General features: G+C 39.3%; 1 protein-coding gene across 4 annotated transcripts in view; it reads right to left on the reverse strand.

The window, feature by feature from the left end:
* CPLX2 (complexin 2) overlaps window positions 1–19,937 on the reverse strand; it is a 161,376-nt gene that overhangs the window by 52,795 nt on the left and 88,644 nt on the right. Inside the window, exon 1 of one of the 4 annotated variants that reach the window (XM_063447330.1) lies at window positions 18,694–18,715. The exons of the other annotated variants lie outside the window; for them this stretch is intronic. The gene's annotated coding sequence lies outside the window, so the exon portion shown is untranslated. Of the gene's footprint in view, window positions 1–18,693; window positions 18,716–19,937 lie in introns of those variants that run through there. 4 annotated transcript variants of the gene reach the window in all.

The raw sequence follows: 19,937 nt of genomic DNA on the forward strand, positions 1-19,937 counted from the left end.
CTCAGTATTGAGTGGCACATGCTATATCTGTAGGTTACATTTTTGTTGACATTTCCTTTATTCATGCTTGCCAAAAGGCAGCCACATATGCTCACATTGTAAATCGCTATAAGATAGGTGCACAGTATGGCCATAAAATTATAGTCATTTTGGAAAGTTTAATTCTCAGCTGGGGAGAGGGGGCATTTGGACACACAGCACAATTTTCACTACAACCAATTCTGACTCCCATTCAGATCGGATTGAGCCAAGAAGAATGTCCGCTGTCATTGTTGATTGCATATTCTGATGTGCCTAGTCTACATAAACTCATCCAATGAGATGTTGCGTTTTTCTTCCCCCAATGAAAATTCCTCACACAAAAAAACATTATCACTTCAAGATAAAGGATGCAGAATGCCTACTCTATACCACAAAAAAAATGGCATTATGAGATACACGTGTATCCATTGAAGAGCTTTAAAGGAACACTGAAGGCACCCAGACCACTTCAGCTCATTGAAGTAGTCTGGGTGCTGTGTCCCTTTTGCACTTAGTGCTGCAATGTAAAACATTACAGTTCCAGAGAAACGGACACTCATGGACCTCCAGCGTCAGATTTTCCCTATAGTAAAGCATTGAATAATGCTTTCCTATGGGGAGGTCTAATGCGTGCGGCTATTGCCGCACATGCGCATTTGCTCACCCCTGCTGGCTGACGTTGGTGGGAGTGGAATGTGGGCGGAACATGACCCAGCGCTGAGGGACATCAGCGCTGGATTCAGGTAAGTAGCTGAGGGGGGGCGCTATTAAACCTATATTGCCAGGAAAACGGGTTTGTTTTCCTGGCACTATAGGATCCCTTTAAAGAGGTGTCTAAAATTGGGCACATGTTAACCTTTCTGAAAGTTCTGTTGACACATTTCATCATAATGTATGCAGCATTTCTATTATATTTTTAGCCAAGTATATTTGTATCTCTGAACCAGAGACTTCTAAATAACATACACATTAGCAAAATAGATTTGACCGTTTTTGATGACTGAAATAGGATTTTGGAATTTTTTTACAAGCAGCTGCTATCTATAAATTAAAAATGCACACACTTTAAGATCAACGCGCGGAACTCTGTTTCTTGTATAATCTATAATCACTCTTTTTTGTGTCTGTCTCACAATGTGCATAATTGTCTAAATAAAAAAAAAATGAAAAATACAAACAAAAGTTTTTTATCGTCCACTAAACGGACGGTGGGTCAATTTTAGAATTACATTTAAATGCCAAATTTATGTGAAAGCACTTCAAGGCATAAGGGTTACTATGTACCGTGAGTATGTAAGGTATTTTCTGGCATCAGTAATAGTTAGTGGGATGCTAATGCTAATGGGCCACTTGAGAACTATTTCCTGTCACTGAAACTGGTGTTTTGCAGTCTGCAGCTGTTGTCGGCTCTCATCAGAAGCATTGATATTAATTACTATTTGTCTTCAGGAAGTCACATCCTGTAATGTGTCACTACTCCAAATATCCAAGTGGTTATTCAAAGATCCACTTCCTAGGAGTGCCTTATAATGATATGTTCCTTCATTATGTCTAGACCTGGTGACAAGATGGACTTAAAAATAATTCTCTATCTGTTTATAGTCCAAAGAAGGATAATAGTGAGGGTTGTAACACTTTATTATAATAAAACAATTGAGTACATTGTAAGCCTTGAAGGACAGCACCCACATATCATATATTTTTATGTATGTTGGACTGTTTGCCACTTTGTGAGTAAATTGGTGCAAAAAACATTACATCATGTGCAAGATTAAGGATCACATACAGTTTCAAACCTTAAAATATTCAATAGGGATTTTTTTGTTTAAATACAAAACAAGTTGTAAAGTAAAGTAATGTTTCACCCCCTTAATCTATCAAATATCATAAGTATTTGGTATAAAGAAAGGTGCAATAGTCCATTGTACACAGTGTAGGACTTGTATTGCAGCAGCCCAAGAAGGTTTAAAGGACCACTCTAGTGCCAGGAAAGCATTCTCGTTTTCCTGGCACTAGAGTGCCCTGAGGGTGCCCCCACCCTCAGGGACCCACTCCCGCCCGGCTCTGGAAAGGGGAAAGGGGTAAAAACTTACCTTTTTCCAGCGCTGGGCGCAGGGCCGTCTATAATATGATTAGGACCCTGGGCAATGCATTTTCTTGGGCCCCCTGGGCCCTGCCCCTCCTATCCCTCCCCCCAATTACGCCCAATGTGCAATCACACTGACAGACGTACTGGCACATACAGACACAGACAGACATTAAAACATTCACAGATACACACTGATACACAAATATATACTGGCAGACATACTGACACACACAGACATACATACACACACAGACAGACACATACACTGGCAGACATACTGACAGATATACTGACACACACAGGCACATACACTGACAGACGTATTGACACACACACAGGCATACTGACATACACATAGACAGACGTACTGGCACATACACACAGACAGACATTAAAACATTCCAAGATACATACTGACACACACATACACTGACACACAAATATATACTGGCAGACATACTGACACACACACAGACATACATACATACACACAGGCACATACACTGACAGATATACTGACACACACAGACACATACACCAACAGACGTATTGACACACACACACACAGACATACATACACACACAGACACATACACTGACAGATATACTGACACACACAGACACATACACTGACAGACGTATTGACACACACACACAGACATACACACACAGACACATACACTGACAGATATACTGACACACAGACACATACACTGACAGACGTATTGACACACACACACAGACAGACATACACACACAGACACATACACTGACAGATATACTGACACACAGACATACACTGACAGACGTATTGACACACACAGACATACATACACACAGACACATACACTGACAGATATACTGACACACACACACAAACACATACACTGACAGATATACTGACACACACAGACACATACACTGACAGATGTATTGACACACACAGACACATACACTGACAGATATACTGACACACAGACACATACACTGACAGAAGTATTGACACACACACACACATACATACATACACACACAGACACATACACTGACAGATATACTGACACACAGACACATACACTGACAGAAGTATTGACACACACAGGTCTACTGACATACACATAGACAGACATACTGACACACACAGGCCTACTGACATACACACACATACATACATACACAGACAGACATACTGACACACAAGCATACATTTAGCCACCCTCCAGGTTCTTACCTTTTTCTGGAGGGTGGTTTCCCTGGGGTACAGTGGCAGGCTGAGGCAGATAGGAGTTCTTCTCTGGAACTCCCCTCCCTGCCATTCTCCTCCCGCGCGGCTGTGCTCTCCGTCGGGAGGAAGTGACGTCACTTCCTCCCAGCCGGTACAGGAAGGGGCCTGGTCGCGCTGTTTAAGCGTCACAGCGCCAGACCGGGCCCCTGCTCACACATGCTCCCCGGGTGGCCCTTAGTGCATGAGCCACCCGGGGAGCCTCCTCAGTGTGCGGGCCGGTGCAGCTCTGTGCAGCCGCACCGCCGGGTCCAAGGGGGGCTGCGCAAATCGCGGGGCCCACGGGGCAGCTGCACTGGGCCCCCCAGGAGCAACTGGGCCCGGGGCAGCTGCCCCGTTTGCCCCGCGTTAAAGACGGCCCTGGCTGGGCGGGGAGCTCTCCTCCTCCTCTCCGCCTCCGTTCCTCCCCGTCGGCTGAATGCGCACGCGCGGCAAGAGCTGCGCGCGCATTCAGCCGGTCACATAGGAAAGCATTCATAATGCTTTCCTATGGACGCTTGCGTGCTCTCACTGTGATTTTCACAGTGAGAATCACGCAAGCGCCTCTAGCGGCTGTCAGTGAGACAGCCACTAGAGGATTAGGGGGAAGGCTTAACTAATTGATAAACATAGCAGTTTCTCTGAAACTGCTATGTTTATAAAACAATTAGTTAACCCTAGATGGACCTGACACCCAGACCACTTCATTAAGCTGAAGTGGTCTGGGTGCCTAGAGTGGTCCTTTAAATTTGTTTTGACGGAAAATGATGGCCCCATTTGTTTTTGGCAAAATATATATCATAAGGTTTGTCCACCTCCTACAGGTGTGATGGCATGTGCTATATGCAATATAGATTGCACTCAGTAACTATTGACTACTGTCTGTTTTAAGGTAAAGTTATAAGATGACAAGATACTATATTGTGTATATTAGTATAAAATATGTGCAACTGCATCAAGTATAATATGCACAAACCACAATCACGGGCTAGTACAACTGAGTACTTGATAAATGCCTTAATCCCATTACTTAGCATGCCATTAAGATTTGTTTGAGGTTACTTGTTTTAGCATTAAATTAATTTGAACTGGATTTGCCCCTGCATTGCCTTTGGTAAACACCAAATTACAATATTGGTTCTAATTCAGATACTATTTATGAATTCTGTAATTTTGAGGTCCATTCAAAGCTTAGTAAATAACTCCACAAAAGTGCATGTTGATCAGGGAAGCAAATTAAAATAATAATAAGTAATAGTAAACATTACTTCAACATACTCTTAGGGTAGCAGATCAGATCAGTGTCTCAAATGATGATTATTATTTTGCTAAGATTCATTTTTGGTCAGAAATATTTCTTTCACAGATGGGCATATTGTTACCTTGTTTATACAGATTTTTGGAGTTTTATATAATTCAATAAGTGTCTGAACAGAATTTAGATTTTGAAGACCCAACTCATAATGAACTCCATTCTTCTTCATGTTCTGCCTGTATTTTGCTTTATATACAATACTTAGATGCTTGTACTATGTAGATTAATAGTATTTTATGGCCTGAATACCTAATTTGATACTCAAGTGTTTGATGTGAATGTCTTTGAAACACTGAAAGAGAACAGTTAATATATGCCACACGAATGTTTGCATTATCTTATTCGCAAAAAAACAAAACAGGAATAACAAGTCTTAATGCGCTTGGACTGACACCAAACGTTTCCTGGCTTTCAAAACAATCCAAACCACCATAATTACTTAACGTTACAGGAATTATCTGAATCGGACTATAAATAAATGCAGATGAGAAACTGAGAGACAATGCATCAGCCAATGGGAACCTTGGCAGATACTTCCTATGGGAAGATACTCTTTTTGGCACTTACAGAATGGATATATTATTATAGACAGCAGCAGCAGAGAGAGAAAATTGCAAAATGAACACATTTGGCATCTATAGCATGTGCCTGCTTTACAATTATTCAGCATGATCTGAGAAAGCTGTATTGAGAGTGTGCGGTGTATTTAGCAAATTGCTTGCATTGATGGCAGATGGGTTTGGGTTTATATACAATATAAAATAATAGAATATACAACATTTAATGAAATCATTTTACATAACAAATATAGCATAACAAAAATGGCAACAAACTCTGCCTGTTGAACAAACGCAAATACGAATAAGACTCACAGTCCCTCCAAACAAATACAAACAGCACCCTCACACACACACACACATAGCACCCTTACACATACACACACACACAGCACACACACAGCACAGCACAGCACCCTCAAACTACACACACTAACAGCAACAACACACACAGCACCCTTACACACACACTCCACCCTCACAAACACATGCAGCACCCTCACACACACACAGCACCCTCACACACACACAGCACCCTTACACACATACAGCATACAGCGTGTGTATATATATACACACGCGGCGTGTGTTTTTGTGCTTTAGGGTGCACGCCTTTATGCAAAAGGCTGCGCCCGCCTATGATCCCTTTGGTGCTTGATGCATGATTGACCACTGTCAGGCCATTTCCCATAAGCAAACATATTACTAGTAGACCAATTCCATAACAACTCATCATCTATTACTTAGGTAAATATGCCCTTGAACACTAAAAGTGGCCACTCATGGGTAAAAATTGGCTTTTTTAATGACATATTACCCTTTTTTATTTAGGGACATCAACATATAGGAAAGCAGGGTGGCAAGATGGTGTTATAATATATGTTAACTTAATTACATCAATTAGAATAAATGCAAATGCTATATTTTTATTACACGTTTTTGTTTAGCAAATCTTTTTAGAACATCTTTTTGTATTGCATGGCTTTTAACCTGATGCATAAAAAGGGATGTAAATTATCTGAATGAGCTAATATTTTACATACACCAAAGTAACCCACTTTTTGAGGGGCAATTTCCCTTTGAAATGCTAATTTACCTGTCTTGATTTTCTAGGAGATGAAAATATTTGTAAGTGTAAATAAGGTATGCATCAATAATGGATTTATATCAGATTTCTTAAAACAAAGTGCCGTGGTCAAATTCTGCGACAAAATTCTTGTATCAAGAAACATTCCATAATTGTGATTGTTGCTACACATGAACAGCCAGGGCCGGATTAACATAGAGGCTAATGGCGCTGCAGCTCTAGGCCCAGGCCCATTGATTTAAAAAAATAAAATAAAAATAAATTATATATATATATATATATTTTTTTTTACTACTCTTCACATGCTCTTGCTTAAGTGTGGAAATTTAAGAGGGATGAAGGGGAACAAAACTGGTGTGGACTGGCTGACAATTAAATTAGTTAAGGTAAAGCTGACTTTGTGCACTATGCAAATGCTCTCTAACACTGTGGCATGTTCCCTTCTACACTCACTATATACACTTTTTCTCTGTCCCAGACTGTATACCAGGAGCTTCTGCCTGCTAGTAAGAAGGTTAGGAGAGGAGTGGACCAACGAGTACTAGGGGACAATCCTTAGAAAGTGTAGAGCTAGCGCATTATCAGATGCATTTATGCCAAGCTCGGGGTGCTGTCTGCACAGTATGCCCTTGGTTGGTTATCCTGCATGATTGGCAGGCAGCCTGACGTGCATTCACGTCAGGCTGACCATCGAATTCTTCGTGCAGACACGACCCCTCTTTGGGCATTTTTGTCCCTTTGGGCGTTTCTGGTTACGTGATTCCCATTAGTGGCCCACTCTTTTATCCATCCCACCAAAATCCTGCTTCCCTGGACACTGTTGTTAGGGGGTATGGATTTACTTGAAAGATGAAAGTGAGAGATTAGCATAGGGTATGGGTTTTCTGATAGCTATATCCTGTCAGTTTCCCTCCAGCACCACCTCCACCAGATACATGACACTTGGGAGGTTTGACTGTCTTAGTGTTTTCTGTCGATAAGATTCTGTAATTAGGCCCATCAAAATTGTCAGCACCAGGCCCAATGGGCTCTTAATCTACCCTGTGAACAACCTAGACTTGTTTGGCTTATATATTGTAGTCTGCTAGAAAACCAATATGGCTTACTGCAGTACAATCTCAGATTATTTAACTGGGTAGAGTACATTAAGCTTTAATTTGTACATCTTTGAGTGAATATATTCCTAATTCAGTGATGCTTATTTTATTGACCTCAGATGGGTTAATTGCACATATTACCCTACCAAGCATCAAACCTTTAGCCTATAGTGTGAAAACGAAATATTTTGCAGCTGTGTTTTCTATCACTGAGATATATCACTAGCAATGCATATATGAAAGAAATATAAAAATGAAAACAAATGTATCTGTAATCACAATTTGTCTTGTTAGCTTTCAGCTTATCAGCCGAGCATTGTTTAATGAGAAGGGAGTGGAAAGGTTGGGAGTTTCTGATTTGCTCATTGTTAAATTTGTATCCATAGCAATGCTTCCAGGCAAAGAATGATTGAACGCCTAAAGGAAACACATTGCTCTCCATTTTTTCCATTTACAATGTTATTAAAGGAATCTTGGTAGGAGAATAAACTAATCAACTACAACACAAAATGTAATGAAAAGTATCCAGTTGGCAATCAGGAAATAACTAAGGTAGTCATTTTTCAAAGTATTCTAGGCTTATAACAAAGCACTTGTCATGTCTGAACCATTTCATATTATGTAAAGATGTCTGACTTCTCTTTGATGGATCTGGTGCTGGCCTATATCCTGGCATAATTGTACGGGGACTTTGATAAATAAATCCTCTGTTTGGAAATAGTCACGAATTCCTTATTTAAAATAACAATTATAGCCCTTGCTCTATCACATAATGCGTTTAAAATATCATGTGATGTAGGGTAGTTTAGCCCTGGCTATGTAAAATAATAAATATCAAATAACATGCAAAGTAGAGGTGTTTCTTTATATATAATATTTGGAGTTTCATATTTTTTGCATTGGCATTTTGGGTTAATTTGGATATTGTTCTATAAATCCCCCAAAATATGCACTGTGCCTTTAAGACAAATTATGGCATGTGCCAATAACACATCAGCCATATATACAATGCGCTTAGCTACAAAGTGCACATGTGTCATTGGCACGTTACATAATTTGTCTTAAAGGCACAGCACACCCCTGTTGGGATTTATATCACTTAAAGTGTTTTTTGGCAGGAGGGGGGGGGGGGGGGGGGGGGGGGAGTGGGTGTTATTGCAGTTTTTAAAGTGCTTATTGATAATTTAATTACTTGTAAATTTATTTCAGTGCCATTTTTTTCACTTGTAATATTGTTTTTTATTGTTTTTTTATAGATATTGTTCTAGTATATAATATATATTTTTTTAAGTTTACCCTCTCTTTCTTTCCGTTTCTAACCAGTTTTGACATTTGCATTCATACAAGTAAAATCCCACGGGTCAATGCATGATGTACTGCAACTTTTGTTAGTTATGCATATTTAAGTATCAAACATGAATGCATAGATACTTCAATGTAAATGTCATAAATTGCCTCAAGTCAATGCCTTAATTCAACTGCTTTCGTTTACATTTTATCATTTTGCTGTTGAGAGAGGGTGACAGATGATAATCTTTATCATGTTGGCTGTAAGCTATGTCTATGCAGAGTCCATAATTCAATGTCCCACAATCCTCTGGGAATTATTGTGCAGGTACGACTTGTGAAAAGCAGATCAGTATTAGCACCATTGCAACAAATGTAAAGAATTCTTGATCTAACCTAAATTTTACCACATCATTCCCAATCTAATTTTTCACATTGTTCAGTCACCAACAGTTAAGTCTGAAAGCTGTTTAACCAATATTGTCTAGTTTTACAATGTATTATTTAACTGTGTAGGGTACATTTAGCTTTAATTTGTATGAAGTACATCTTTGAGTGAATATATTGGTAATTTTTTTCATTACTTAAAAAACAAAAACAAAAAAAAAACAATTATACCATTTAATGAAAAAAAATAAACATGAGAAAGAACAGTGTTAAACATTTAAATTATGTAAAAGTTCAGCATATATATATATATATATATTATATATATTATTTTATCCCATCTTTTTTGAAATATTGAGGGTAGAAGGGTCACCAGTATTAGTGATTATACAGTATGTTATACGTTGTGTTGTTCTGTGAATGAGTATTTGTTAGTAAAGGACTGAAAATACCGCTTCACAAAACACCAGGTAAATTCAAACATTGTCTACTGTATGTGTGTTTTATACCTGGCTAAAACCGGGCCTCTGTATGGCCAGTTCAAGTTGCAATGGCAGCCTTCACATAAGCCCCAGACACATTGATCGATGCAGATCTCGTTCAATGCAAGAGGTGAAAAGGGTGAAATTTTTACAGATTATTGGAGCGATTTACAAAAGGTAGAAAGGGCCCTGCCTGTAAGCGGAGATCCAGCCATTGAAGCTCTTTTATACAAAGTGCTTACAATCTTCGAAATCATCATCCTTCCTTTTTTTTTTTTTTTTTTTTACCAACCAATGAATGCATATGCATATTAGTTGCCGATAATTAATTCAAAACATTAATTACTGACAAGACCCATGGCCCTACTTGCAAATTCTATAGAAGGAATGTAAACTAGGCCCCACAAAATGTTTTTGGACTACACATCCCATGTTTCTCTGCCAGACATTGCCTGTAACCCGATAATAGCCAGGGTCTGCATTTCAGAACCTCTAGTCTACCATATGTCATTTGGTTGACATTGGCATACCTCTCAGTATTGGGAGGTATGAGACCAGGAAAGGTCAGTGGGCCTAAAGGGGAATACCAGTGACTCCACTTGCATCACTCGTAGCACTTTAAAAGTGCAAAACCTGTCTGAAAAGATGCAGGACTGCCTGCTGTCTTGCTTTACTTAGGGCAGACCATGCAGCAAGAGCTGCTTAAACACTCTCTCATAATCCCAGTACCCTATTGACAGTGAGATCACATCAATTGGTGCACTTTGCTGGCTGGAGTCACTAGTCTGGTGTCTCTGAATGTAGAACATCAGGGTACAAATCACGGCAGCAGGTCCGGAGCCCAAGATTGGTTTGGACTTGCCCAAATTGAGACTGTGGGGGGCCTTTATGATCCACTTATTTTTTTCACAACATTTATCATTAGAGACTATTTGCATACTGCAGGTTTAGAAATGTTAGTATGCAACTAAGTCACAACTCTTTTACATATTAAATTTGTAAAAAGCAGATGTACAGATAAGATAAATTGAAACAACAAATGATGTAGTGAATCTTTGTCTCATTTGGATGGCTACACATTGTTGTTTCTGGCAAATGTTTGTATAATTTGCATACTTACAATTTGTCTTCTGAACATACATAGTTTGTTTTTACTGAAAATGTCAATGTAAAGATCTCTCGATGTGCCAGCATATGCTGGATACATAATAATGTTAATTCAGTCTACCAAATGAATCACAGTGCAACGGTTCTATTCACAATATAAACTCTGGTCCATATAGTTTAACAAATAATTATTTATAGACAAAACATACCAACATGCTAATAAATGACACACAAAGTCAACAGACATACTTATAAAAAACCCAAACCTTAGATCTTGCCCCAAATTACTCTGATTATGAGAGAGAGAGGGAGAGTGAGGGTGGAAGAGAGAGAAGGAGAAAGGAGAGAGAGAGTGAAAGTTTGTATATGGGGAGGAGTGCACAGACAACTCATGGGGTCACTGAGAAATAGGAGATCATGGGACCCACATGTGCCTGCCAAATTGCAAGCTACGCCTATATAGTCCGAGCCGACATACACACACCTCCCACATGTACATCCTTGTGTTACAGAAAGGATTGTAATATGTGAACTAGAGGCTTTAGTGTGTGTTTAAATGAACAATCCTGACAGTGTGTACAAGTGCAATATCTCTTGCGAATTTCATATGTAAAAGTTTAGAAGGTCACTTAGTGTCGTGTATTCATCCGCTTATAAAAATGTGGTTAACGGCATTTACTGTCCACACAGGAAAAGTTGTGCCGAGCAGCAACCAAATCCACAGAAGGGTTAATGCTGATCAGCAATTATGCAAATGGGAGCGTGGTAATTGCCTTTGGGGTCAAAGGCCGGTTACAGCCTATCAGATCTAGAGGAGGGGTATTTAGGCCCAGTTCTCATCCTGCTCAGTGCCCTGTTGTGGTTTCCCTTGTGGTTGTCCGAGAGCGCGTTCCTGATTCAAGTTTCTTCTGGTTTTCGACTTTGGCTTTGATTTTGACTTCCCTGTATTCTGGGATCCCTGACCTCTGGCTTTCTCTTATCGTTGTGTCTCTTTCTGTGTCCCCTGACCTCGGCAAGTATCCTGACTATTCTTTGGTAAAGTTAAGTCCGGCCATTCTAAGGCCCGGTAATACGTTACCTATTAGTCATCTGTATGACACAATTCTAAGTGCTGGATCAACTAGTAATCCTGACACTTAGTATCCACAACCTGCAAAGTTTGGAAAACCATCTGTTCTTTTCCTCCTGGAGTTGTTCACTGGGTCATGTGTCTAGTAATGATGATAAGTTTTAAGCCTGAGTTTAACCCTTTCCCGAGGTTAGGACATGCCATTTCATCCTACAAAAGAAGGGCTTTTATGCTATTATGGTAGCATCGCATGCCCTAATGATCTGGCCCTTCCTCAAGCCCAAATACTTACCCTCCATGCTGCCGCAATTCACTCTTTTTATGGAGTCAGGCAGACATTGCCAGGGTTTATGTGTGTTTATTATTACTAATTGTGTTTTTTCGTTTCTTTGGTTCTATTAATAAAGTATCTTCCAGATTTTTATTTGTAAATATGTATAATTTATTATGACAGTATGTTACTATAACATTAGGAACAAAGTTCTATTTCTTCTCTCTTTATCAACTTACCCTCCATGCCGATCGCGATCATGAGACCTGTCTGACAATCAAGGCACTCCTCTGCAGCCAATCCTGCTAAACCAGCTGATCTGAGTCATGTGATCGTGGTGACACCATGATCGCATGACTCAGACCGACTGGATTGGCAGCATGGGGACTTCCTTGGTTTTCTGGCAGATCCCCCAATATATAACTGCTAAAAGAAAAAAAAATATATATATATAAATAATATATATTATACACTTAGAATGAACTCACATATGAAAATCAAAATACATTTAGCATATGTATATACATATATCTTTATCTTTAAGTGTCTTTTGATACATATATATATATAAATAAAATTCAAAGTGTATTTATATATATAATGAATAAAATAATATAATTATTTATAAATAATATATAGGGAACCTCCCTGACAATACAGGAACAAATTACATAGAATGTAATTTGAAAGCCCTCTATTTGACCCTGTAATTTTATCAATCCCCTTCCAACTTGTACATGGGGAGTACTGTTGTAATTGTCATCGCTGAACAGAAATATGAGTGTTTTAAAGCAGTAAAAAGTATAATGACGATGATATCATCAGTGAAAGTGTATGTTAATTTGTGTGAAAAAATATGAACACTAGCTTTGGCCAGCTTTTTTGACTAATTGGCTACACCTTTTTGAATACACTAGGTCAGGCATAGGCAACCTTCGGCACTCCAGATGCAGATGTTTTGGACTACACCTCCCAGGATGCTTTGCTAGCATTATGGGTGTCAGAGCATTATGGGGGATATAGTCCACAACATCTGGAGTGCCGAAGGTTGCCTACCCCTGCACTAGGTTGTACAAATGGTATGCCACAATGTGGATACTTTTCATTCTTGGGCTGCCTTATGGCCCCAAAAGCAAAACCAATCAGGCAAATTTTAATGTGTAAAAACTGAAATGGGCAAGCTCTTTATTTGAGCCTTCAACTTTCCAAAACACCATGAAACCTATATTGTTTCTGGAAAGGACTCCTGTGAAGTTCAGAAAACACTATCAATTGAATGCTGGACTTTAAGCAGAGTCTGTGTTGGGAATTATGGAGAATTAGCAAAGGAACTGTAGATTATAGACCAGTGGTTCCCAAACTGACTTGCACACAGGGGTGCCACGGAATGTTTCCCCGGTGCTATGGTTTTAGCACCGGGGAAACATTATTACTGAACAGGGGCCGGGTCGGGTGCCGCATTCCTTTAAGACCGCAACCGGGTGCCTGTGATGTCGGCTGGGAGGAAGTGACACTTCCTCCCAGCATCCTGCAGGGAGACAGCATGGGAGGGAGAGGAGGCAGCCACAGTGTGAGGGGACAGGAGCATGAACAGCTCCAGACCCCTCACTCACACAGCAGCAGGAATCCAAGCCACTCTCCTGGCACATAAGGTAAGCTGGAGGGAACAGGAGGGTGGCTAGAGATATTTAAAAAAAATCACTTGTATGAGTGCGTGTATGTGAGTTTGAGTGTGTGTATGTGTATGTGTTTGAGTGAATGTGTGAGTATGGGTGTGTGTATGTGTATGAGTTTGAGTGTGTGTATGTGTATGAGTTTGAGTGTGTGTATGTATAGGAGATTGAGTGTGTGTGTGAGTATGAGGTATGAGTGTGTGTATGTATAGCAGTTGGAGTGTGTGTATGTTTATGAGTTTGAGTGTGTATGAGTGTGTCTGTGTCAGGGTGTGCATCACAGGACTCCAGAATATTTCAAAAGTGCTTTTTATTTCAGCAATCAATGTTCAAATACAAAGTGTCGACGTTTCAGTCCAACCAGACTTTTATCAAGACTCTTGATAAAAGTCCGGTTTGACTGAAATGTCGAGTCCTGTGAGTGCTCTCCATCAAGACATTGTATACAAGGGCCGGAGATTGCACCGAGACATAAACACAAAATGGGGCGGTGAGTGCAGGACACTTGGAAGTATATATATATATATATATATATATATATATATATATATATATGTGTGTGTCAGTGTGTTTCTGTGTCTGTGCACACATCAGTGTATGTGCATCTATGTGTGTGTGTTTTTATGTCAGTGTGTATATCTATTATGGTGTCGGCATGCATCAATGTTTGTGTGTGTCAGGGTGCATGTGTGTATATGTCGGTGTGTATCTATGTGTATCTATATGTGTGTATGTGTCGGTGTCTAAATGAATTTGTGTGTATGTGTCGGTGTATCTGTGTAAGTATGTATGTATGTATGTATGTATGTATGTATGTATGTATGTATGTATGTATGTATGTATGTATGTATGTATGTATGTATGTATGTATGTATGTATGTATGTATGTATGTGGTAGTGTATGTGCATACATCCAAGCAGTCAAACACCAGCACAACATACAAGCACACTTCTGCAATCAAACACAAATATTACATACAAATGTACATTTGCATTTAAAAGTGAACATTATATCCATACACACCCCTGCAATCAAACGCAAACATTACAAACACACCCCTGTATTAAAACACGATAACTATATACAAGTACCCCTTCAAACACCAACACTGTACATTACACTATAGCGCCAGTAAATGCCGCAGCTCTGTACAGATATACAACCTAGAAATTTTGACTTGGGTTGCCTTGGAAAAATACTGAAATATTAAGGGTGCCTTGAACCTAAAAGTCTGGGAACCTCTGTCATAGACTATACATGCTGAGCTGCAAAACTTGTTGAGAATGTTTTCCAAATCAGATAGACTGCCATAAATGTCATAATTCCCTTGCAAATAAATCACTTTAAATGTATACAAAACTCTGTATGCTGTTAAGAACACATACTCTACAGGCAAAAATAGACAAATGTTACTAAATTTATCAACACTAAACTAGTAAATATATATTTAACCTAATTTATTTTGGCAAAAATAAAATACAATTATTCTGGGTTAAATCTAAACATATCTTTCTTTCCACTAAAATAGAAAGCATAACGTTAATATATAATGCAATCGACTTGCGTATCAGAGATTATAACAATTATTACTAAATAAATAAATTATACCATATATTGTTACACCTTTTTATATAATCCATTATGGGCAAGAATCCTCTCTCATCTATATAAAAGCTTCTTGTAACCAAACCAAGATCATTGATTTTCCTAAGCAAATGCATGTGATGGATTTTCAGAGGAAGTTGAGCTCTCAAGAGTGAATTGTAGGATATGTGATTCAGGATAGGTCCCTAGAGGGGACACAGTAAAAGTATATCCCAGTAAGAGCAGTGCTTGATAAGCACTTCCTACAAACTGTGTCACTACCCAAGGCACCAGATACTGAACTAGATCTTTCTAACCTCTTGGCTTATTCATGAAGCAAGTAATTCAGCTTGTTTGAATTCCCTGACTCAAAGCAGTGTATTCACTAAACAGTGAAATGCAGTGAGCAGAACTTTAAAATGAAGAAATGTAAAAGCATGTCCAATTTTCCTAAAGCAGACTGGGCACATACAAGTAAGTCCTCACTCAATGACTTACCTGTTTACCAAATGCTTAGACATACAACCTGCCCTAGAAAGCTTGACTATGTTCAAGGCATTTCCAATGAACATAGATTTGTGGAATTCACTGCGCTAGAGAGTTGATCTATGTCGAAGGGCATTCCCACTGAACATAGATTTAAATGGACTCTCCAGTGCCAAGAAAACAAACCCGTTTTCATGGCACTAAAGAATCCTACAGTGCCCCCCATCCCATGTTTCTGATTTGGTTAAAACCCTTTCAGCTACTTTCCTGAATCCAGCGCTGATGTCCCTTGGTGCTGGGTCAGACTCTGCCCACGCTCCTCCCCTGCTGGCAGACGCCAGTTGGGGAGACCTAATGCACATGCAGGGCAATGGCCGCGAGTGCGCATTCGACCTCTCCACAGGAAAGCATTATTCAATGCTTTACTATGGGGATTCCAGCGGTGCTGGACCTCAGAGCATAAGGACCTCCAGCGTTGTTTAAGCGACCAAAAAATCATTGAAGAACCCGGAAGTCCCTTTAGTGGCTGTCTGATAGACAGCCAGTAGAGGAGGAGTAAAAAAGTCATACAAAGGATCAGCACTAACACGCCACAAGGTTTATATTTAAAAAAAAGTTTAGGCAGCACACCTATAAAGAGAGGGGTCCCCATCTTGTAACCCCAATATAAGTGTAATACAAAAGACAGAGAGAGAAAAAAAGGTTGCGCCTGTAAGTAATAAATATATAAATGAACTTAACAAATGTTCAAGTGAGGCAGTCCAATAGTAAATGAAGAAAGGTTCTTTATGGAGCAGCAAACTTATTGATAGTAGTGATGTCACAGAACAAACCCTGGGATCCGGTAGAGTATGTGGAGAGAAAACAAAGGGGAACTTCAATGGTATTGTATGTATGTACAGTATATTCTAAAATATATATAAATGGGATATTACTCACATTTCCCAGAGCTAAAATTCAGCTCTGGTTAGAAAAGCATGAAGTGGAATAATCCCCACTCAAGGATATATGCAGTTCTCCAGGCTTCCAATCTTAAGTAATAGCAAAGTAATCCAACCGAAAAGATAAAAAAGGTGGCAGAATATAGTGCTCACTGTATCTCACAATTTGCCGAGCAGACTCACTGGTCGGTGTATAGCGTGTAGGTGGTATGATCCCCACCTGGGATTGTTTGTGTTTCTTAAAAACAGCAAAGGTGATGTCAGGCCAAAAAGTATAAAAACTAAAAGAAAAGGATTATGGCAAATGTAGTATATAGACAAAAAAAATTCCTTTATTGAACAGAAAATAGTAAAAAGTTTCTAAACGCGTTTCGCCTACACAGGCTTCTTCAAGAAGAAACTAACAAACAATAAAATCATAGGTCTGACAAGCAAAAATATATATAGAGGAGGACTAAGCCCTGCAAGGTAATTATTGCAGTTTATAAAATGGGCAGAAGTGGTCTGGGTGCCTGGAGTGTCCCTTTAAGGGATTCCCTTGATAATGAGCTGGTTGATGTTTGAGGAGATGCTCTCTCGGGCTTGTGAGACTTGGTTTTTGGTTGTCATACTGGTGTGAGGCATGCTTGCTTCCGACCAATTCGCTTAACGACCTGGCAGTAGGACGGAACTTGGTCGGTAAGTGAGGACTGCCTGTAGTCAAGTTGAGAAAGCTCAATCAGGAGTCGAAACTTTGCAAGGACTATTCCAATAAATCTGCATGAAAACAACCTTTATATGCCGAGTCTGGCTTCTTCATTTGTTGCCAATTTGCCAGGATTTGTCTAACCTGGTCTGGAGACCACTTTTGGTGGTAAGTCGGAGTGTGTGCCACTCTATTTTCCATTAGTACATTTTCCTAAACCAGCAATTTTTTGCAAGTCTGTTGTTAATTTAGTACAATGTTTGTAGTGAATATACCGCAAGCAAAACAATGATATCAAGAAGCTAGGACTATCAGACATTAATTACGCACATGCTTTTTACATTTTCTCGATTAACACTTATACCCATGTAAACCTTTAATTACCCTTGCTTTTACAAAACGGACCAAAAACATATTTTAATATATATGAATAAAACATGTGTCTAAGATACTGTAAACAGTTTGCACCCTTTGGCACATTGCATGCAATGTTTTTTTGCATTTCTGGCAAGCTTTGAAGATATCAGCATGTTTCACACTGGGAAACGAGGATGCTCACAAGGCATCCTAACAGGGTTATTCACTAAACCGTGAATTGTCAGGAATTCAACAAGAAACTGCAAATCGTACGCTAAATAGCTCAGTGGGAACCATAGCTGACTTGGAGAAAACTTCCTCTATAGCGATTTGACTGTAGAATTTAAGGTCTGCAAATCCTTGGTGCATTACTTATAATTTGTGGTTTACTGAATAACCCTGTAAAACTCTTTATTTTATTTTAGTTTTACCAATTTGAGAGGATATTTACAATAATAAACACAAATAGGATATTGACAAGATAAATACTACAGGGACCGCCTGCTAGGTATACACAAATTACCTTACTCTAAATAAAAAACACTGTTGCTGAAAATAATAATCTGAACAGTCTTTTTCTTAAAACACCATTTAGTGTGTAGAATAGTGTATAGTCTCTGGTAGACCCACTAATATGCGCTATGAAATAAAATGGCATAATCGGAAAGGAAGTACAAAGTATACTGCTGATAGCATAGTGACATTAAAAAAATTCACAATATTCATTAGAACTTTCGAATAAAACGTTAACAATTAACTCTCACATTTTTACAATTGTTACCAGCATGTCACAGGTACAGTTTCCAAAGATTTCCAGGTACCTCTGCTATTCCCTGGATTCAGCGTTTAGGTGATCAGTGTGTAGTGCAAAGTTGGTGTTACTCTGCTTTGCTGGTTGGCTGCAGTCTTAGAAGAGTTTGCTGGGTTTCTATTCACCTCCTTTCATTCCAATTTGTTTCTAATTCGGCCAAACACATTTTATTACGAACGTGGCTTGACCATCGACAAGTATGATATTGTTGGCAGCATGCAAAGTACAATCAAACAGACACTCCAGGTAGTAGAACATAGATGCTGGTTAAAAACTGCCACTAAGGCTGACCGAAGACATTGGTGGAGATGTATCAGTGTTCTGTTCTAAAACGAGCTCTCTTACTACTCAAAGTGTGTTAAAACCAGGGAAACCAGTAGAACCATCAGGCACATTCCATTAGGGACATCTCATTTTACATTTCTGCACCACTTTTTAAACCAGAACACTTTGAAAAATCTCCACCATTGTGAAAGTTATTGTTGTAGCTTAAATGCCATGAATAGAGTGGGTAGTGTCTGTAATGTGCACAGTAACAATGCGGGTATTTTGTGAATGCTGCAGGTCAAGAGGGACCAAAATGTAGTTCCCAGCTGTCACAGAACCACAACTCCCATGTGTTAAATATTATGGTTGGCTCTGCACTGCAGGCATTGTAGTTCTATAAAAGATGGGGTTGCCTTTTGGCTCCATTCACTGCAGGTAGTCTCTTTTCCCATCTTTTGCATTCTCTTTCTCCCTCCTCATACACCCTCAGGTTAGACCCAGACAGCCTGAAGGAGACTATTTTGTTCAGTGGGTGCAAGTCATTCTGGGTAGAGCCAAATTCCTTGCACTCAGATGTTAACTGGATCCCAGGCACCCAAAAGGACTTTTAATAGGCTGGCTTGCCCCTTGAAAACATCCGTGGGCCTATCTTCAGCCTTGCAGCCATGAAATCATCCAGAAAGTCTGGTTGGTCCTCAGTTGGCTGGCCATTTCCTATATTTCACAGTGATTTTTCCCATTTTAGTGAAGGAGACTGCTTGTACATGCAAAATGCATTTGCTTGTGACAGTTTATTCAGCACAAAACTCTAAATAAGAACCTCTCATCCAAGTTAATAGAAGCTGTCACTGCCTTTAGTTCGCTTGATTGAGCGAATTTAATTTATATTTTTTAAAGTGATTAATATGCCATTGGCATACAAATTGAAAATAGGTTTATTCTTGTAATTTATGTCTATAAGAATTGCTGACGATATACATGGGTGATAGCATATATGGATACATTAATGACCCTTCAAGAAATGATTAAGGTGATTAGGGATTTGCTGAGATATCCCAGCAACTACCTGGATTATTGCCATAGGCATATAAAATTCCAAGGA

Source organism: Pelobates fuscus, chromosome 3 (assembly GCF_036172605.1).
Source record: "Pelobates fuscus isolate aPelFus1 chromosome 3, aPelFus1.pri, whole genome shotgun sequence".
NCBI classification, from domain to species: Eukaryota; Metazoa; Chordata; class Amphibia; order Anura; family Pelobatidae; genus Pelobates; species Pelobates fuscus.